The following is a 23008-nucleotide window of genomic DNA, read 5'->3' as shown; positions in this document are numbered from 1 at the left end:
AATTTTTCATTAAATAAGGGACTTCCAAATGTTCCTGTTGAGAACAAAGTTGAGAAAAAAATGACAAATAAACACACGAGTCAAGAAAAACACAAAAAGGCAAAGATGGATGAGCATTCATGAGTGACCGGATAACGTTGAATTTTTTGGATTCTTGTACAGAAGGATAATTCATGTAGCCCTATCATCATCTGGGATCATAGAGTGAATGTAATTAGACAGAAAACATGATTCTGTAATATTCTGAAGATTTTAAAAGAAGAATGAGAAAGGGGGAAGATAAATACACTGGGCAGGGGGATAAGAGGAATGTAGAAAATTACTTCAAATAAAGGGTAGGCAAAAGTATATATAACAAGGAGGAGGGAGTGAAGGGCAGTGAACAACACTTGAATCTTATTCTCATGTGAACTGGTCCAAGCAGTGCACACACATGGGATAGGTTACAGAAACACATTGCATTGAACAGAGGAACAAGAGGGAAAGGGGAGGGAATAGGAGAGAATATATATTTAAGGAGGGATTATTCAGAAGCAAACCAACATTTAATCTATTAAAAATGAAATAGAACAAAAGTGAAGGAAGAATATGAGAATAGGATGGAGGAAAATAGACATTTAGAAATTATAATTATTTATTATTGTTATATATAATTATTAATGTGAACTCACTCATAAAATGGAAAAGGAAGATAGCTGAATGGATTAGACACCAGAATCCAACAATATGTTGTTTACAAGAAGCATTTAAAGCAGAAAATATGAAGTTAAAATAAGGGGCTGGAGTAGATTCTATTATGTTTCAGCTCAAGTAATAAAGAGAGGGGTAGCAACCATGATCTTAGAGAAAACAACAGCAAAAATGAATGTGATCAAGGGAGATATACAGGGATACCATGTTTTACAAAAAGGTGTCATAAACAATGAAATAATAACAACATTACGTCTATATCTATATATGCAACAAATAGCATCTAAATTCTCAAAATTAAAGTTAAGTTAAAGGGAGAAATAGACAGTAAAAGTTAAGAGTGTGTTATGGGTTCAATTTATACCTCTTCGACCTAGATATAGCTAACGAAAAATAAACAAAAAGAAATTAAAGGAACTGAAGGGAATTTAAGAAAAGTTAGATTTGATAGCCTCTAGAGAATATTAATAGGAATAGAAGTATATCTATTTCTCCACTACACATGGCACCTTCACAAAATTGACCATTTATTAGAATGTATCAACCTCACAAGCAAATGCTGAACACCAGAAAAATTAAATGCAATTATTTTTATATTATTTTTCATTAATCATAATCCTACAAAATTTACAATAAATGAACAGATTTTAAAGCAAACATTAAAAATGAATTGGAAATTTATTGTTTTATATTGATTTGTCTCTTATGTTGTGCTGTATCTACGGAAATATTCTTTTTTCTTTTCTGATTTTGTACTTAAATGTAAAATGAATAAAAAATTTAAAAATTGATTGAAAACAAACAATCCTAAAGAATGAGTCTATCAAAGAATAAATTATAGAAAAAAATCAATAATATTTATGACAACATTGAGACAAATAATAAAATTGGCATGCAGCCAATGCCACACTTAGGTGAGATTTTAAATCGCTAAATGCTTTCTTTAATGAAAGAAACACCAGATGAAAGAACCTGGCACACAACTTAAAAAAAAGTCTAAAAAAATGAAAATCTCCAATAAAACATCAAAATAGAAATCCTGAAAATCAAAGGAGAGATTAACAAAATTGAAAGCAAAAAGAAAAGGCCATTGAATTAATAAATAAAAATATGAACCATGTCTCACCTACCCTGAAAAAAAAAAATAAGCCCTTACTTGGACAATCTCCACTTCTTGTTGTTTGTCCTTTGTTCTCAAAGAGGAGCAATGACATCGGGAGGCTGATGTCTTGACTTGCAAGTGAATTGGATTTGAGTTAGGCAAAACCATGCAAAGTCATCAACCTCACTCTCTCCTCATCAGTCATCAGAGTTCAATGGCAAGGCATAGGTCAGGACAACTGGCAATGGCTACAGATGCGGGGGAGACCTTAACCTTTTTAAGTTAGATCTCTCCAAGCTGTCAGTTTGTCAGAGGCAACACCCATTCAGTGATTAAGGGCTAGGGAAGAATGGAAGCCAAAGATGGCCTATTTTGCCTTCACAAAAGAATCAGTCTTGGAGGGGAAGACCCTCAGAGTTCTGGCTAGAACAGAAACAATTGCTAGTTACACTCATTTTGAACCATCAAAAACTCAGACAATGAGTAAGTGAGACTTGGTCTAGGATCTATTATTGGCCAATCAGTGAGAGCCAGAATTGTCAGAATGAAAAACATATATTATTCCATAGTCAATAGGGAGCCATTGATAGTTTGTGAGGGAGGAGTGACATGTCAGAACTAGGGGTTAGGAATATTATTTTGGCAGCTCTGTGGAGGATAGATTTCAGAGTGGAGAGTCTGGATGTGGGAAACCAGTTAAAAAGTAGGAAGCTATTATAAGCATCTAAGCAAGTAGAGTCTATGAGAATGGAAGGAAGGGAATAAATATGAGAGATGTTGCGGAGGTAAAATTAGCAAGACTTGATATCTGATTGGTCCTGGTGGGGGCAGTGATTGATTGAGAAAAAAAGAAAGAGTCAAAGATAATTAAAGTTAAAGAAAATGATGGTGGGCTCAATGGGAGTAGGGAAACCTAAAGGAAGGAAAAGTTCAGGAGGTGGACATAAGAAGTTGAGTTCTGGACATGTTGAGTTTAAGATACTAATGATATATCCAATGGGAAATTGTAGTTAGTTGTGTCTCTGTCCTTTTAACACTCCTTAAGCTCTTTGGTAGCAGAGCTTATGTTGTAGGTATCTTGGTATCTCCCTTTGTCTCCAGCACAGGCTCTAACACATAGATATTAATTTAATGGATATTAAATTGAAGCTTAATTAATGTCATTGCTGTATTGAGATTTTATCTTACCAAGGGACTTAGGCCAGAGGGAAGGAGGCACTTACATTTGGTGGAGGAGGGAGGGTCTTGAGCTTCTCATATTCTTTGAGGAGACTAATCATTTCCAACTGAACTGGGACATACCAAGGGGATCTGAAGAATTAAGGATGAGTGTTGGCAAAAACCAAATGACCAACTGAGGAGTCAGGATTGACTCTTTGGGACTCTTACCAGGTTATGGAGTTTCCATCTTCCAGGACACCTTGGATCTCTTCTCTACATTTCTTCTGGTGTTCTGGGTTCATGGCCAGGCAGTATAAAGTCCAGGAGAGTCTAGAGGCTATGGTGTCTTGACCAGCAAACATGAATGTATTTACTTCGGCCACTAGTTCCTCATCTGTCAAACCTTTTCCCTCTTCATCCTAATAAAGTCAAAAAAGCCTTATGCAAGGCCAGTGCCATGGATTGATTCTGTCTACCAATCTTCAGAATGACTGTAAGAAAAATCATAGTTGTAAAGGGAGAAACCCTCAAGCCACAAACAGGCTCTGATTTCAGGACCCTGCTGACCTTCTGAGATCTGCTGTTAACATTCCTTCTCGTCTACACACGTTCATGTTTCCTAACGCTCTTTCCCTCAATATGTTCCAATTCCCATCTCACCTGACTTGAGGGTCCCAATGTCTTCTGGAACCAACACATCTTGGTCCTTTCTCTGGATGAGGCCTCAGACTTGGGTCACTTAGCCTAAGTGACTTCATGCATGGAACAGTCTGTTGATGATGACTGCCTCTCCTCCCTTGCATTTCACAGAGCACTGTCTTTAATAATTTAATATCCTCTGTAATACTACATAGCACATCCTTTACTAGACTGAGCATGTGGAGGACATGGATTCCATCTTAATTAATATTGTACCTTCCCAAATATCTAGCATGGTCTTTATTACATACAACAAGCACTTTTAAATGAATTAATAAGAGAATGAGCTACAAAGAGAAAGTGGTGAAATTAGAACAACCTTTCAGCCAAATAGAGCTGGGAATCTTCCTAGGCTATTCACCATTCAGTGAAATATTTAGCATTTCAGGCTACCAGTCTGTTTATCTGATTTCCCAAATAGCATAGTCTTCTAATAGAATAGAAGTTTCTTGATGGCCTGAATTTTTCATTTTTGTTTCTGCATCTCCAAGTGCCTGGACGCACTAGGTAGTCATTTTACTTTGAAGTTTTACAGGCTTACTCTGGCTTATGAGAGAATGTCTAGGAAATCCATGTACTTCTTCTTCTTTTGAATCTTGTCCTGTCCCCCTGGATTCTTGAGGGCTGCCTTCCTATCCTCGATGACTTTTGCTGTTCAGGGAGAGGGGAAAGAACATATTTGTTACCTAGGAACCATGGATCCTGCTATTGACAAAGACCCTGAGAGACATCTGACAACCTGCTATGAGACTCAAGTGACTTTCCTGTTGGTACTTGGCACTCTAGGACAATATAACCTAGAAAACTGATACCCAGCCTCTTAAAAGACACTTAATTAGTGCCTTGAGTAGTGTCTCTTATTATTTTATTGTTAGTTATTATAGAAGGAGATTCTTGATTAGGCATTGGTTGGACTAAATACTTTGGAAGTGCCTTCCCATTGGTTTTGAATAAGAGTGACTGAGATCTATGATATTGCTAGTATACTGCTAGTAGGTTGGGAAGAAAGGTAGGTTTTGGAATCAGTGTATAGGCATGTCATAGGTGTGGTTCTAATGCCAGCACACTCAGTTCAGGTTCAATGTTGGGATGAAGTGAGGCATTTGCAAGTCACTGAACATTTAGCAAAAGAGGTTTGCTTTGCTGTAATACAGCAAGGATACAATGGTACTTAGCCACTGTATTTAGATGCACCCCTCAACCCTCGCCATCTCCATTTGAAAATGCACCTGGTAAGTACATCATCAGGGGATGGTCTCATTGAGCCTGGTTTATAGAAGGTATTTATTACATTCTTCTTGTACTGAATTACACTGAGTATCCCAGCCAATCATAGCCTAATAAATTTAGAACTAGAAGGATCTTAGAGTCTTTCTAGTCCACTCTTCTCATTTTATGGTGGTGGAGATAGAGGTCAAGGGATATTGTGTCTTGTCAGAGGGCACACAAGTAGTTAGTCAGTCAGGAATTGAACCCAGATTCTATGACACCAGGAGCACTGCATCACACCAAACAGTAGTAGGATATGAACCAGGGGGCATCTATGGCTAGGCCACATCTCAAGAAATACCTGGTTGCTTCTGTACTTCTTGGCAGAGAGCTTGGAACTCCCGGAAGTCAGAGCTCAATTTATTAATGAAGTCATTGTGATAGAAGAAGCTGTACTTGCAACGGTAAATGAAATCTGAGAGCTTGCTAATATTCTGGAAGTAGGTGGTCAAGAAGCTGCAAGGGGAGAAGACATAATGTGTTACCAGGGGATAGGGTGATGGTCCATACTTGGTCCTCATCCTAAGTGCCCATTGCCACTGACCTTTTATCCTCTGTGAAATCCTGGACACTGAATGTACATTTCAGGACACTGTCCAGGGCCATGAAAGAGATAGTATTGAATATGTCCATGGAACTATCCTCGGTTCTTAGTGTTTCCCATTTATCCTGGGAGAGGAAGATCTGCATTATCACTGCTATACAAGAACCTTTCTTTTTGTTTATCTGTTTGCACATGGCATTGTTCTCTGTCTCTGCTCCTCCTCCCTTTTCTCCTTTCCTTTTTCCCCTCTGGATTTGACTACTGAATCTGTGGCTTACTCATGTGATCATGGACAAAAGAGTTTACCTTTATGTTTATATTATTTTAAATATATTAAGATATTATGTGAAAAACACTATATAAATTAACAAATATACTGTATGTTAATATATTATTTATTAATATTTTGTGTTAATAAAAGCTTTATAGTATAAGTCTTAGATTGCTTATTTATTCTCTCATTATCAATTCTATAAGGAAGATTCTGGATCAGAGAATGTCAGAGAGGGATAATACCTGCAGTATCCTCCTTACAAAATTGTTGTGAGGTTCCAGTGAGACAAAGTACTGTAGGTATCACAGAAATTCCAAAACTGAAGGGAATAATCTATAAAGCCAATTAGTCTAGTCTTGGCTAACACCTCCATCTTTATCTCTCTTAAATTTTCTAGCACATTACTAGACACAGAAGCAGATGCTTCTCTCTCAAAAGGCTCCATTTCTTCATGGTTGTTGAATACTCTGTGGGGCCCTTGGTCAGCCTGTTCTCTCACCAGCATCACACAGACTGAGTTCTTTACTTCGTGGATGTAGTCCTTCAGGATGTTGAAGTGAAAGGCTGGAGTCACCAGACGCTGGTGGATGTGCCACTTCTCACCATCCAAGACCAACAGGCCTTTTCCTTAAGAGATAATAGCAGTTCTAACTGGGTTACACCAATGACATCACTGCCCAGACCAAACAAAATGTCAAGATTTCCTTGCGTTTTGCCCCTGTGCAAATATTCTCTATTGCTCCTCTTAATATTGTTTTCTTGCCTTGTTAGAAGGTAGAGATAGTCTTGTTTTCTTGCTTACTAAGCACTTAATAAATGTTTTATCCATCCATTTATCATCAATCTACTCCACTGACATCCTCTTCCTTATCCACAGCTATATCTATGCCATCTATATTTATATCTGTCTGTTTTTGTATACACTCACTCCTATCCACAAACACACACATATACAAATGTGTGTATGCACACAATTCTGTCTTTTTCTGTGTGATGACTTTTGCTACTGATATATAAATTGTTGTTAATCTTCGTGGGTTTCTTTTGTATCCTGCTGTTTTGTTGAAGGTATTATCTCAGATTCTCTGCTCATTTTTTAGAGTTTTCTGCCTAAATTATAATAAACAGGGATAGCTTTTCTCCTCTTTTAATGTGACTATTCCTTTATTTTTCCTCCCTTTAATTTCTTTTCCTTAATACTATTACTAACATCTTGCTACTGGACTTCAGTGACTTTGGAGGAGACAGTGAAGCTGACTCAACTTTGCCTCATTTAAATCCAATTCATGCATGAGTCAAGACTTCACCCTCATGATGTCTTTGGTCCTCTTCAGGAATGGAACGCTGAACAACAACAGCATTTCTAGAACTATGTCAAGTAACTGTGGGGAAGGAGGGTACCTTATATTTATTGGGAAACTTCTAGCATTACCTCATGGCATAGGATGCTGTATTTTACTTTTACATATATACATTTTAAATAATATTTTTAAAAGTCCTTCTAGTCCTATGCTTTGTAGCATTTTATTTTTGAGCATAAATTGGTATTACATTTCTCTAATATATTTTCCTGTATTTTTAATAAATCAACATGATTCTTGTTATTTTTAATGTGATTAATTATTGGGGGCAGAGCCAAGATGGTAGAGCAGAAGCATGGACCTGCTCAAGTTCTCCCCTAAAGCCCTTAAAATACCTGTAGAAATGATTCTAAGCAAATTATAAAGCAGCAGAAGCCACAAAATGATGGAGTGAAACAGATTTCCAGCCCAAGGCAACCTGAAAGGCAGACAGAAAGTATCTATCATACCAGAGTTGGGCTTGGAGCAGAGAGGAGCCTAGCATGGGCCATGCTGGCACAGATGAGACTGGAGCAGGTTTCAAGGTTATGTTCTTGGTGAAAAGGTATTTTCTTCCATCTTTTTGGATGAGGAAGATCAAAGTGTACAACCAGAGGAAGACCAAAGAATACAACTGGAGGAAGACAGCAAGGTCAAGATTCCTACATCCAAAGCCTCCAAAAAATATGAAATGGTTTCAGGCCATGGAAGAGCTCAAAAAGGATTTTGAAAATCAAGATCAAGAGGTGGAGGAAAAATTGGGAAGAGAAATGAGAGCAATGCAAAATAATCATGAAAAATGAATCAACAACTTGCTAAAGGAGACCCAAAAAAAATACTGAAGAAAATAACATCTTTCAAAATAGACTAACCCAAATGGCAAAAGAGGTTCAAAAAGCACAATGAGGAGAATAATGTCTTAGAGAGTAGAATTGGCCAAATAGAAAAGAAGGTCCAAAAGCTCACTGAAGAAAATAGTACTTTAAAAATTAGAATGGAGCAGATGGAAGCTAATGACTTTATGAGAAATCAAGAAATTATAAAACAAAACTAAAAGAATAAAAATATGTGAAATATCTCAGTGGAAAAATAACTGACTTGGAAAATAGATCCAGGAGAGATAATTTTAAAAATTATTTGTCTACCTGAAAACCATGATAAACAAAGAACTTAGGCATCATCTTCCAAGAAATTATCAAGGAAAACTGTCCTGATATTTTAGAACCAGAGGGTGAAATAGAAATGGAAAGAATCCACCAACCTGAAAGAGACTCCAAAAGGAAAACTCCTAGGAATATTATAGTCAAATTCCAGAATTCCCAGGTCAAGGAGAAAATGTTACAAGCAGCCAGAAAGAAACAATTCAAATATTGCAGAAATACAATTGGGATAATGCAGGATTTAACAGCTTCTACACTAAGGGATAGAAGGGCTTGGAATATGATATTCCAGAGGTCAAAGGAGGTAGAATTAAAACCAAGAATCACCTACCCAGCAAAACTGAGTATGATACTTAAGGGAAAAATGGAATTTCAATGAAATAGGGGACTTCCAAGCATTCTTGTTGAAAAGATCAGTGCAGAATAGAAAATTGGACTTTCAAATACAAGAATCAAGAGAAACATGAAAAGGTAAACAGGAAAGAGAAGGCATAAGGAACTCAATAAAACTGAAGTTTCCATTTCTACATGGAAAGATATTTGTAACTCATGAGACCTTTACCAGTATTAGAATAGTTAGAGGGAATATATTCATCCTGATGAAAATTTGGTCACTGGATTCAGATGGCTCAGGAGGAGAAAGTGAGGCTGGTCACCTTGCGTACCCTTCCCTCAAAACAAAGTCAAGTGCAAGTTATGTCATCATTTCTCTGATATCATGATCTTCTTCAAAAACAAACGATGAACACAACAACCAACAACAATATATACATATATACTTATGTATATGAAAGGGAATAAGTGAGCCTTACTCTCATGGGATTTGGCTTAAGGAAGGAATAACACACACTCAGTTGGGTATGGAAATCTATTTTACCTTGTAGAAAGGCATTGGGTCAGAGGATAGGAGAGGGAAGATAATAGAAGGGACAACAAGTTGGGAAAAGGGATAATCAGAAGCAAACACTATTGTGGGGGAACAGGTCAAGGGAGAGAATGGAATGAATGGAGAGCAGGACAGGACAAAGGGAAATCTGGTTAATCTTTTGCAACATAACTGTTATGGAAATGTTTTGTAGGGCTACACATGTATGATCTATATTGAATTGCTTGCTTTCTCATTGAGGGTGGGTGAGGAGGAAGGAAGGGAGAGAATATGGAACTCAAAGCTTTAAAAATGAATGTCAAAAATTGCTTTTCATGCAGTTGGGAAATAAGATGTACAGGCAGTGGGGTTTAGAAATCTATTTTGCCCTACAGGAAAATAGATGGGAAGAGGATGGAAGGGGGGAGTGACAGAAAGAAGGACAGATTGGGCAAAGGGGTGGATGGGGTGCATGCTGTCCTTGGGTGGGGGTGGGGAGAGATGGGGAGAAAATTTGGAATTCAAATTCTTGTTGAAATAAATGTTGAAAACTGAAAAATAAATCAATCATATATTAAAAATATGATTAATTGTTTTGTTTTATTATGCTGAAGCATCCTTGTATCTTGATAAAAATTCAACTTAATCACAACTGTATTTTCAATGTTTCTGTAGACATTCTGCTAAGATTTCATTTAAAACTTTGGAATCAATTCATTAATGCTGTTGGTCTAGAGCTCTCTTTTTTCTTTTGTCCTTCCTTGATAGAGGCTGTAGGATTATGTGTGTCTCATAGAATGAGCATGGTAAAATGTTTTCTTTCCAGATTTTTCAGAATAACTTGAACAGTAAAAGACCAAATTATCCTTTAAATGTGTAATTGAATTCACCTTTTTATTCATTTGGACTGAGTGTTTCCTTCCCCCACTTTGGTAGCTCCTTATAGCTTATTTGAGTTGTTTTCCCTCAATTGGGTTATTTAATGTTTCTATTTCCTATCCTGTTAATAGGGTATTTTATATCTGGTTTGCATATTCCTTTATTTCTTTAAAATTTTCATGTTCGTTGATATATAGTTTGTGATGATACAATCCAAAAATATTTTTCCCATTGTTTTCTCTGTTCTGATTTTTCCTCATTTTTTTTAAACCAAGTCATTTGATTTTTCCTAAACTTCCTTTTAATCAGTTTGTCAAAGGGCTAATCAATTTTGTTACAATCAGCTTTTAGTTTGATCAGTTCTATATGCTTTTTAGTTTCCAATTAGTGTTTTTCTCCTCTAATTTTTCCATTTTGTTTTTCACTTGGGGTTTGTTAGTCTGTTGACTTCATATTTTAATACTGAATATTCAGTTTATTAACCCTGTACTTTTCCATTTTGCTACCATGTTTTCAGAGAGGTGATTTTTCTTTTGAGGACTTCTTTAATAGCATCCCAAGAATTTGGCTATAGTCACTTGTTATCCTCTATCATAGTTTTTGTTGCTATGATCCGTTCATTGGTTCACTCATTATTTATGCCTCTGATTCTTATTACTACTCCATTTATACACCAAATTTCACCATTAGTCACATGTATTCCACTTAATTAAAAATCTGACCTTTTTCTATTCAATTACAGCCTATCATTCCATCCTTCTTTGTTCCTCACCTCTGGTAAGTCTATTCCCTCTCTTTGAGACATCTAATCCCTCCACCTCCTAATACTTTCTAAGGTCATGCTCATTAGCCATGCTATGACTTTCCTTTCTTCCTTTTCAAATTTTGACCCTATAGTTTTTAGTCAGTTCAGCTCTATGCTCTCCTCTGCTCTCTAAACCCTTTTTTACCAGTCATCTCTTGCCAAACTCCCATCCTGGCACAGTCCAAACAACTGTTTTCCTCCTCCCACTCAGCTCCTAAAAGGAGTTGGAGGAAGTCCCACAATCATTCTGTTTATGTATACAATACATTCATGTTATTCCATCTCACCTGGGCCCTCACCATTGCAAGGCAACACTTTGATTGTTCCCTAATTTATTCCCTATCAAAATCCCCACAAAACTATTCTAAAATTTTCCTTGAACATCTCACACTTCGCTCTTTGCCATCTACCTTTCCAGGGATCTTGCCCCTTACATTACAGAGAAAATTAAGGCCATTCAATGGGAGCTTCATTTCCTCCCTTTCTCTTCATCTCAGAATTCCTTGATATCGACTGTTCATTCTGACAATGAGATTGGCCTTTTGCTTACCAAGGCCCAAACCTCCCGTATTCGCCTTTGATTCCCTGGCCTTATATCTTATGCACTGTACTTATCCTCAATCATGGTCCATCTCTCTAAACTCCAGCCACTCCTTTATTTACTGATTTCTCCCCTAATGCTTTCACACATCCTCCTCTTCTCCATCCTTAAAAAACAACTGCATAATTTTTTTACAAGACTCTGTCATCCATTCAAGCTTAATTTCTCCTCCCTTTCTCAGCCAAATACCTAGAAAACTTTTTCTACATTAACTGCTTCCATTTTCTCTCCTCTCATTCACTGTCAACCTTTTGCAATCTGGTTTCTAATCTCATCAGTTGAATGAAACTGTTCTCTCCAATCTTCTCTTACTTGCCAAATCTAACATTCTTTTAACGGTTCTAATCTTGCTCACTCTACTGCATTTGACAATGGTGACCATCTTCTCCTCTCTGAGTTTCCATAATAATATTGTCTCCTAGGTCTCCTCCTACCTAACCACTCATCAATTTCTCTTCCTGGATTATCAATCATATTACACCCCTCCCAGGTCTATTATGGTGCTCCATAGTCTGTTCTAGGCCCTCTTCTCTTCTCTTCTCTTTCTATACTCTTTCTTTTGGTAACTTCATTAGTTCCATGGATATAATTATCATCTCTGGGCATATTCCTCTCTGAATTGTAGTTTTATATTCATTACCAGGACATTTCAAATCAAGTGTCCTGGAAATACCACAAACACAACATATCTAAACTGAACTCATCATTTGTCAGTCCCATACTTCCTACCACCTTTCCTCCTACTGGAATAAATCTCATCAGCCTGGATACTCTATTTCATCACTACCCTCTGCCTCTCTGATTCGAGGATGTGGTAATGAATTTTAAACCTCCATTTAAGGAGAGACCTCAGCTCAGACATCTTCTCATTTCTCACCTGGCTGCACTACTTTGAGATTTTTCTGACTGACTTCACCATGCCTCCTCTTCTTCTCTCTCTTTCAGCTTCTTTCTGTGTTTGTCTTCTCCAAGTAGAGTATAAACTCCTTGAAGGCAGGACTCTTCTTTCACATTTGTTGCTGTTGTTTAGTTTTAGTCATGCCCAACTCTTTGTGACTCCACCTAGGGTTTCCTTGTCAAAGACACTGGATTAGTTTACCATTTCCTTCTCCAGCTCATTGAACTGAGGCCAGTAGGGTTAAGTGACTCCCCCAGGGTCTCCCAGCTAGTAGGTATCTGAGGACATATTTGAATTCATAAAGATGAGTCTTCTTAACTCCAAGCTTTCCACTCTGCAGTATGGTGCCACCTAGCGGCACCTCCTAGGTGCTCCTGGATATGACTCTATTTTCCCCAGATGCTAGCTCTCACTATTTCAGAAATTATTTTGTTTAGTTTATATTTTCTTAGATGGGTATGCATTGCTTACCTTGAATTTCAAAACTTCTTTAAGGTTACTTATTGTAACATTAAGCAGGGACTAGGTTTTCATTTTGCTTTTTCTTTGTATTCCCAGCACCTAGCACCACACCTGGCAAACAGTAAGTATTCAATTAAAGTTTGTTGGATGAAATTGAACATCGTTGCTTCCTTTCTTAGCTGCTATGGCATACTGTTGATCCATACAAAGAAGAATAAACTGATCACAGATACTTACCAATCCAGGGAATCATGAATTTGTAGATCACATTCGTTTTGGGATCTGTAAAGTTAAGCAAAGGGGCAGAAAAAGCTCACATTAGGTGGAAACTGTGCAGGATAAAATCAGAGTGGGACTAGGTGGACCTGAATTGATCCAGATACTAACAAGCACATAACATGAGCAAGGAGAACTTTATATGTAAAGGGCAGCACGCTGGGAAACCACAACTGCTTTCTTGGGTACATGACAGAGCAGAGGAGGTGAAAGGATAAAAACTAGTCCTTGAGTTGTGGCTCATTCCTCCCCACAAATTATATACCCTGCAGTGCTTCCTGGAATGGGGTTCTCACCACATGATGAGAAATGGAGTCTCAAAGTTTCACAGGGACTTAGAGAGCCACAAGTATAGCCTAGGGTTTCTTCCTCTCCATTCAGGGCTCTGGTCTACTGCATGAAGCTGAGTCAGGCTGGAGTCCCATTCTTGGAGCATTTGTAGGAAGACCAACTTCCCATAGCATGCCTGGAGGTGAGGTGGGGTGCGCAGGAAATAATAGTAATAGTACCCTCTGACATTTAGGTAGATTTTCAACTTGCAAAAGGTTCTATGGATGCTCTTTCATTGGTCTTCCCAATAAGCCTGTGAGGGAGGTTCTTGGGGAGCCAGGGATGAGCTACCTTAGGTTATTGGTTTATAGCAACTTGGAGGTATATGAATGGAGGACTGTCTGTTGGATGAAATTGTTTCCTCTTATGGTAGGAATATGTGACTTGGAGTTATTATGGTGCAGGGATAAGGGAAGGCAGGAATTAGCAGTTAGGATCTAGACCTCTGATTTTATCTGGGAATTGAAAGAGAGTTCAGTGGCATCTAAGCCAACCCATATACAAAAGGAATTCTCACAGGATGACATGCTTGACAAGTTGACCCATGGCTTCTGTTTTGCCTCTAAGGAGGGGCAAGCTACCAGCTCTTGGGGTAGCCCATTTCACTCTGGGATAGCTCTTGTTAACAAGCATTTCCTGTCATCAAGGTCAAGTTTTACCCCCAACCCCTACCCTTACGCCACCACCATGGCTTTTGGATCTGTCCTCTGGAATCAACTCAGTTTAATCTCTCCTTCATAGAACAGTCCTTTAAACTGTTGAATTCATCTGTACCACTCCTCTTGGTGTGGACAGTTCTTTATGGACATAAATCAGTACCTGTTGGGCAATTTCTAATCTTATAGAATTTTCTGTTGCTCTGACAGGTTAAGCAGCTTGCACATAGTTATATAGCTAAGTATTTGTCAGAGATAGATCTTGAACCCTGGACTTTCTCCCTCCAGCACTGTCCCTTTATCCCTTATTATCTGAAATACTAAACAGTACATAACTAAAGGTTATTTTTGCATTTTTTAAAATCATAATTACAAACTGGAAATGAAAGTGGTGCCCTTCAATGGAAGGGCTCATGATACATCAATGTAATGTGATATAATTGTATCATAAGAAATCACAAATATATGAAAGCTTTCACAGTAACCTAGGAAGACTCGAGTGAAGTGATGCAGAATATAGTAAGAAGAACGAAGAGGCAGCAAGGCAGTTCAGTGCTGGATTTGGAGTCAGGAAGACCTGGATTCAAATCCTGCCTCAGACACTTACCTGCTGTATGACCCTAAGCAAGTCCCTTAACCACATTCAGTCTCAATTTCCTCATCTGTAAAATGGGAATAATAATGGTACCTACCTATTAGGTTTGTGACGATCAAATGAGATAACATATGAACTGTGCTTTGTAAACTTGAAAGTGCTCTATAATGCTAGCTATCATTATTAATAAGCCACATGATGACCACTACAGTATAAAAGAAAGCAACTGTGCAAGACCCTGACTAAACACAATTTAAGAGATTTGATTCCTGCCTTTCAATTGAGTGATAATGGACTAAGGTTCAGAATGAGACAGGCATTTTCAGATACCGACAACATTTTGATTTGGTGGACCCACATAAATTCTACCCTCCAACCCTAACAAAGAGAGAAGATAAAGAAGAGTGTCTATGAAGCATTAAAAACACAAAAGCAAAATAGAAAGAAGTTCAGATGGTAGCACAGACAAGCAGGGAAATTTTAGTCCTATTGTATTAAAATGAAAATTTTAAGAATTATAAACCCTACATAACAGAAATTCATAGATCCATATATATGATTCCCCCCTATTTTTCCTTGTATATGCAATGTTGATGGTTGTTAAGTTCATAATTTAAAAAAAGAAAATCTGAAGAAAATAATTATGGATGTGCCATGGAGAACAGAAGGAAGGGGAAGCTGGGAGAGAAGATACAGTAAAGGGAAGTTGGAGGGGGTTAGGGAGATGTGATATTTAATTTGATTTAAAAAGAGGAAAGGGGGGTTGATACTAAAAAGAACAGAAAAACCCAGGTGGGATTAGTTGTGCAGGAGAAGGTTTTGGTGAAATGTTCATTTATCTATGAGATTTAGAGAAAGCTTTCTTGAAAGACAAGTGGGCCTCCTAAAGTAGCAATTAGTAATGTTACCATTATAAAATAACTCATAAACTTGGGAACTATTATTTGCACTGAAAGACTGATGAAATCAGTGTATGGGAAGGAGTGTCATAGTAATAAATGCAGATAGGCCTGTCTGCTATGGAATGCTGAAGAGGATTTTGGAAAATAAATGTAACAGATGACAACAGGTATGGGAGTCACCAGCTGGGTCTGGGACCATTGAACCTCAGAAGAGGCCTCCATGGACAGCTCATCCCATTTTCCAACCCTTCATCCAAAGTTGTGTTCTATAGGACACACATGGAACTGGATAGGATGGTATCTGGGAAGGTTTGGATGAAACATCTCTCAGTACCATTTACTGACCGCGATTCTTATTCCGCACTCTCCCATTCACCTTATTTGGGCTACGTTGGGCTTTTCAGCTTCCCTGATACCAGGCAGGAGGTGACATGGATGAAAGATATGAGCATTCCATGGGTGATAGCATTGTAGGACCATGAGCTGTAGTGCTCAATGCACCCAGAGGCCACCTCATTTAAAAGATAAAGGAATGAAGCACAGAAAGCTTAGATGACCTCTTCAGGGTCACACAACCTTAAGGGTTGAGTCACTGGCAAGCTAAAGGTGCCCTGTCAGTTCAGAAATTATCATCTTGGTTTATCCATCAGGCCATGTTGGTGGGACCACTGAAATCCCAGGGAGTCTCATGATCTCTGGAAAAGAGATGTGATGATAAAAGAGAAGTGTCTGAGCAGGAAGGACATAACCTCAACCTGTAGAATGTCTAGAGGATGTCTGGGTCATGCTATAAAATGAATTGCCTTGTGCATATAAACCTATTGGAAAGCCTCAAGTCAACCGAGGGAAGGCAAGGAAGCTGTCCATTACTCTCAAAAGTCAGGGATGTACTCAGACTGCCCTTACTTCCCTTAAAGGCCTATTCAAGATTTCTCTTTTTTTCCCCCCTTGTTCTATGTCATTTGTGACCCTAATCTGATACTGGCCCAATTCATCTAGGGGACGATGAGGTCCTTGGAGTCATTTAAGGAAAAGAAAAACTTATTGACAATTGGTGCTAGCCCAACGTGGAATGAGAGGAGTGGGCAGTTTGCCTAGTGGGCATAGGTATCTCTTTGTCTGATTCCTTCATGGAGAGAGGGAGGGAGGGAATGAGCATAAGTATAGTGCCTGCTATATTCTATGCCAAGTGTTTTACAAATATAATCTCGATTGATCCTCACGAACAATCCTGAGAGGTAGGTGCTGCTATTGTTTCCATTTTATAGTTAAACAAAGTGAGGCAAACAGAGGTTAAGTGACTTGCCCAGGTCATATGACAGGATTTGAATCTAGTCTTCCTGACTTCAGGCCCAGCATCCTACCCACTAGACTACTTAGCTGCCTCAGAGGATTCCCCACTCATATATGCATATAATTAGATGTCTTCTCAGGTCCCTTCTATCTCCAATTTTCCAATATATCTTCCAATATTTCATGACATATGATGACTCATCTTTACCTTTTCGATTCAGGAAAATCTTCACATATTCTGGGTCATAGATAAATAACGTTGCATGAAAGGGCCCAACCCAGAGAGGAACAGCCCTGGGGTATTTTTGGGATAGCACCATAAATGCTTTTCCTGGGGCAAACTGCAATAAAGAAAAGCAAAAAATGAGTTGGGACAGTGAACTCCAACTTCTCCCCTCCTCAACTCCCAGACTCCAGGCCCTGGAAATCTTATGAAAAGCTTAGGGATCTTTGGGAAGGGAACATGGAAAGACAGATCCTCCAAAGTGAGAGGAAGGACACGAGAAGAATCTACTCTCTTCTCTGAGCAAGGATCCCTTGTACTGTGCCCTTGATATGTGTTTATCCAACCCTTCCCTTGGAGATCCAGAATGGTCAGAGAGTCATTGCCTACTGGACATCTCAATCTTCACCTCAACTCCATGTTTCATGAGCATGTAGAACTCAAGAGGTCCAAAATTATTTTCCCCCAAACCCATCCCCTTCTTCTAAACTCGCTCATTTCTGCATCTTTTCAAATTTGTAGCTACCCTTTCTTCTCCCCTTTCTTCAACTCCCTTATACAAATCATTTCCAAATCTTGTCAATCCTATATCCATAACATCTCTCCCACCATCCCCTTCACTTCAATCATACAGTCTTTGCCTTTACCCTAGCTGAGGTCTTCATTACCTCTTGCCTGGAGTAATACAATAGCTTCTGAATGGAGGCTTTATTTTCCATGTGGAAGCTGTTAGTCAACTTCTAGTTTCTCTTCTCTTTCACCCATTTTATCTAGAACTGCCAGATTACTATGTCGGAGTCAAGATACAGTATATCTGACTGTGGCTGATCAGACCTATATGTGCTTGGAAGGCTATATCATGGATTGGGCACAGATAGTTCACACAAATATTTGGAATGGAGATATCTCTAAATCTGTGCATCTCATGTTTGTTTTTGAACCACTGTAATTCTGGTTCATTCATAGAACACAATTCCTTCTTCAATGTGGGTTCACCATGCTGGGTGGTCTTTTGTCACTATGGCCCATGTTTCACAATTGATTCCAAAGATCCAAAAGCTACTAGATAAGTATTTCCAAAATTGTGATCTGGACAGATTACACCACTCCCCTCCCACAGAATGGATGGAGAGGACTTTGAGGCAGTGCATGTGTGTGGCTGTAGATGTTTAGAATTTAAGGGAAGACTATAAAACCCAAAATCCACTGCCTTATAGGTAAGTGATTAAGGGATATGAATAATGTAGAATATGTATGTATGAATGTATGAATAATTCCAAAGAAGAATTGCAAACTTGATTGTTGTCTTTCGTTCTTGAAGAGGACCAAAATGACATCAGCACATTAGAGTTAACGTGTCTGATTTTGACTGATCAGACCAATATGATCTCAGAAGGTTCAGGCACAGGTCAGGCACAAAGAAGAGTCTACATGAACATTTGGAGTAGAGTTGTCTCTAAATTTTCACACCATGTTTCTTTTGAGCCGGATCTCTGAAAGCTGCCCACTCCTTCTCTGCTTCACTGTTGCTAACCTTGTGTTGGCTCAGTTTTCCCTCCTGTTTCCAGTCAGAGAAGTACTCTAATCTATTGAGTCTTCTTGGTAGCCACCTTGCCTTGGGGCCACCCCTTTCCTCGAATGTGAATATTTAGATCAGAAAGGATAAATCTGTATGGTCAGTCAGTGTTCTGTACCACACATAGCCTTCATCACTCTGGCAACCTGTCCTTCTCTTCTCCTTACCATGACATAGTATATTAAATGTCAATGTTTGCTATGAAGGTTCCACAACAAAGTTGTACCGCCTTTAGGTAAATAGAAATGTTGATGATGAGGTCATAAGATGCCACACATCTTCTGAAGCAAGTGATCATTGCTCTTCCTGTTTTCAACTCCATTTCTCCCAAGGACTCCTTGCTAAATCTGATAGTCTCCGTTATTCTTGTATTAAAGTCATCCAAAATTATAAGCTTGTTCTCTTTTGGCATATTGATCCAGGTCTTCATAAAATTTTTCTTTGACCTCATCAGAGTTCATCATGGTGGAAGCAGAGGCACTGATGATGGTGGCTTAGGCTTTTTCTGAAAGTGGCAGTCACATTGTCATGAGTCTATCACTTACTCTTTTTGGGGGGCATACAAGCTCATTGACTAGATTAGTTCTGATTGAAAAACCTACACCAACTTCACGACACTCCCCTTCACTGTGGCCATTTCAGAGAAATGTGTATCCAGCTCTGACCTTGGTAAGTTAGCCTTCATTTACTAGCCTTGTTTCACTCGGGGCTGTTATTTGGATATGATACCTGTTGAATTCTCTCATGGGAAGAGCTGCTCTTTCTTCCCCTCTACTGGATTTCATGTTGTCTGTAAGCATGTGTATTCCCCACGTAAGGTGAGTGAAATCATCTTTGCAAAGGTTTTTGAATGTTTTTGTGTGTTTTTTAACATAGGGTGGATCTCCACCTTCCATGGTAAGCAGACTGGGGTGGATGACACAAACTGTTTGTAGAGTACCTTTTCTAGTCTCTTCCTCATGCCAGGATGTGAGTAGTGTGGTCTTTAAAAAAGATTGTTCAGACAGGCTGCTTCAGACCAGTGAAAAGTTGACCCTATGGTCTGGACCACCTGTGTACAGGATTGTGACTACAACTCCCAGTGTATCCACACATGCTGTTTCATCACTTACCCATTGCCACAGGACTTTGAGGTAGGTAAAAATAGTAAAATGGTATGGGTGATGTCTTTTGAATTGCACATAAATTGGATTTAAGGAAGGCAGAAGTGCCCAAAATTGTCAACTTCACTCGCTCTTCCAGAGTCATTGGAGTCTAGCAGCAAGAGGAAAGTCAAGATGACTGGTGATCACTTGGGATACAGTGCATTGGGATACCTTGGCATCTTTGATATCTAAATAGTCCCTAAGCTCTTCACAGCACCTGCTTCAGTCACCTTCATGGTTATTGGAATATTATTGGTAACTAATCATATTGTACTCAAATATGTGATGTCACCTACCCTGCCTTCCCAAAACCTATCAAAGGGGAAGAGTCCTTTCGGTCAAGGTCTTTGGCATAAATGGAAGCCATTTATTGATCCCTGCTAATAAATGTCATCTTGCTTAAAGATCTGCCTCTGTTTATCCTTTTGTTAAATCTCACATGCTACAAACCACACAAAAAATGAAACAAAAGTAAATGTTGCTAAATTATAAAGAGCAAATAAGATTTGAAATAAAAGATATGAAAAGAATTTTCAGAGGTGGGAGATCCACAGGTGTTTGTGTGGCATATTTTTTGAACTTTTAAAATGTATTGATCAGTTATGTTTCTTTATTTTTCTTCTTTTGTCCTTAAAATACTATTTGTCACATGGGGTGGCTTTCTTGGAAGGGGAAGGATAACAGGGAAACTATGTTAGTGTGAAAAACATCTATAAAAGACATCAATAAAAATAATTTTAAAAAATACATCCATATATAAACATATACTTCCTCTAACAAATTCTACTTCTGATCTTTGTTTTGTTTGTACATATCTCTTATTTGCTATCTCTCCTGACTCTACTTCATTTCTACCCACTACCTTGCCCTCCTATTACTTAACCACCCTCCTACTTCCAAGGATCCCTTCTTTATCCTCCCATTTCTATAGATCTAAATATTCTTCTATACCCCAACTTTTAACCTATTCCCTTATCCTCTCCTCTAAAGATTCCTCCCTTATCCTCCCCCCTCTTCCTATCCCCTTGGTACTTTATTTCTTTCTGAATGTAGAAAACTTAAATACTCTCTCCATATGTATTTCCTTCTTGAACCCATTCCTGATGAAAGTGGGTTTCCAGAACTACCAGTTCTCCTCTCCCATCTAATTCCTTTGTTTCAATTCTTTTTCTTGAATCTCATTTGTACAAAATAATTACTCATTTTAGCTGTTCCTAAACAGTTTTGCTTTTTGAAGTCATGTCATACTCAGGTCTACTCCAATCTTCCTTATAAACTACCCAATTACTACTAACAATCTTAGACAAACATTTTGCATTTTATATACATAAAAGGTAAACTCATCTTACTGAGTCCCTTGTAATTAGTCTTTGGTATATACCTTATATTTCTCTTGGCTCCTGTGTGTGAAATCTTCTATTAAATTCAGGTTTTCAACAAAGTCTTGAAAGTCTGACAATTCATTAGATGACCATTTTTTTCATTCAGAACTATGTTTAACTTTTCCAGGTATGGTATTTTCGGTTGGAACACCAGTTATTTAGCTCTTCAATATATAGTGTTCCCGTTGTCTTTTAGAGCCACTGCTGCAGGGTCATCTATGATTCTAAGTGGCATCACCATATTTAAATTGCTTTTTTTTCTTGTTGCTCATAATATTTTATCTTTGAACTAGGGTTTCCAGAATTTGACTGTAATATTCCTGTGGGTTTTCCTCATAGAATCTCTTTCAAGTGGTGATTGATGGATTTTTTTTTCTATTTCTACTTTCCCTTCTTGTTCTAATGATTCAGGACAACTTTCTTTAATTATTTCTTGTACTATTGTATCTTTTTTTTATCATAACTTTCATGTAGTCTTATTATTCTTATGTTTTCTCTTTTTTATCTGTTTTCCAGATCAGTTTTTTTCTTATGAGATGTTTCACATTCTCCTCAATCTTTTCATTCTTTATATTTTGTTTTATTATTTCTTGTTCTCTTATGACTTCGCTGGCATCCCCTTGCCCAATTCTGATTTTCAAGGAATTGCTTTCTTCCTTAAGATTTTGGATCTCCTTTACTCATTGGTTGATTTTCTTTTTATAATCTTCAGGTTTATCTTGGATTGTTCATACACACACACATATGTTAGTTTTTTTTCTCAGTCTCTCATTTGATTTTTAAAGTCTTTTTAAAGTTCTTTTATGAAATCTTTTGGGGCAGGTGACCATTTGACATTACTCTTTGGGATAGGAGATCTTCAGTATCCCCCTCTGAAGATGAATCCCAGTGTTCTCTATTCCTATAGTTAACTTTCTATGGTCAAATTCTTTCTCCTTTGCCAGTTCATTTTTTAAAATTTTATAGCTGTTTATTTTTTGCAATCATCTCTAGTCTTGGGGTATGGGAGATGGTGCCTCTGGCCTCAGATCCTCCTTCAGTTCTCCCCTCTAACCTGGAACTGAAACCAAGACCTCTAGCCTCCTATAAGTGACCACAGCCAGCTCCCAGCCCTACTATATCTGCACTCACCATAACCCCTCTCCACTGCCACCCCACTGCCAGTCCCATCTCCCACCATAATTGGGTCTGGCATTCTTTGTCAGCAGAGATTCCCTCAATCTTCCTTAACTCAGACACCCACTTCCCCTCATTGTCCCTAGGTAAAAGTTCCTGTGGAGAAGCAGCCTCTCAGTCCAGCTCATTCCAGGGTCCATAGTTTGTTGTTTCAAGGGCCCCTAGCCTGGAGGTATTTACTCTTCATAGGGACCAAACTTTGTTCTAGGATTTTTCTTCAGATCTTCTCTAATTGTCCTAGAAGGACCACTATTCTGCCTGTACTCTTATTTATTTTTACTGCTCTATGTTTGCCCTGAGGCACTTTTTTATCTCTTTTGCAGAAATTTTGAGAGTTTGGAATTTTCTGACCTACCCTTCTTTCTTCCCAGAATCGTCTCCAAAAGTTCAGTTCTTTAGGCTGACATTTAAGGTAATTAGCTGCCAGCCTACCTTTGGTGCCTCATTTGATATCACTCCTCTTTAAGTTTCAACTTAAATATAGATTATTTTTTACCTACCAAATATTCTCCAAGTCTTCCTACCTTGGTGATTCTGTCCAAGTTGTTTTCTACAATTGGAATGTCCTGCCCCACTTCACCCTTTGTGTTTTTATGCATCCTTTAAAGTCCAATTTAAATGCCACCTTCTCCAGTCTGTCTTTTTCGATATCTCTGAGGGTAACTATTTTTCCTTCTTGACTTCAAATTGCATTATTTCCCCCCT

The 23008-nt window shown here is 38.2% G+C and overlaps 1 pseudogene; it reads right to left on the bottom strand.

Moving 5' to 3' along the window:
* The window catches only part of LOC140523232 (cytochrome P450 4X1-like), a 30475-nt pseudogene extending 10494 nt beyond the window's left edge, over positions 1-19981 (bottom strand).
* Positions 19982-23008: the final 3027 nt, after the last annotated feature.

Source organism: Notamacropus eugenii, chromosome 2, assembly GCF_028372415.1.
Source record: "Notamacropus eugenii isolate mMacEug1 chromosome 2, mMacEug1.pri_v2, whole genome shotgun sequence".
NCBI classification, from domain to species: Eukaryota; Metazoa; Chordata; class Mammalia; order Diprotodontia; family Macropodidae; genus Notamacropus; species Notamacropus eugenii.
Note: the sequence above shows the minus strand (reverse complement) of the source record. Positions and strands in the feature narration are given on the sequence as shown.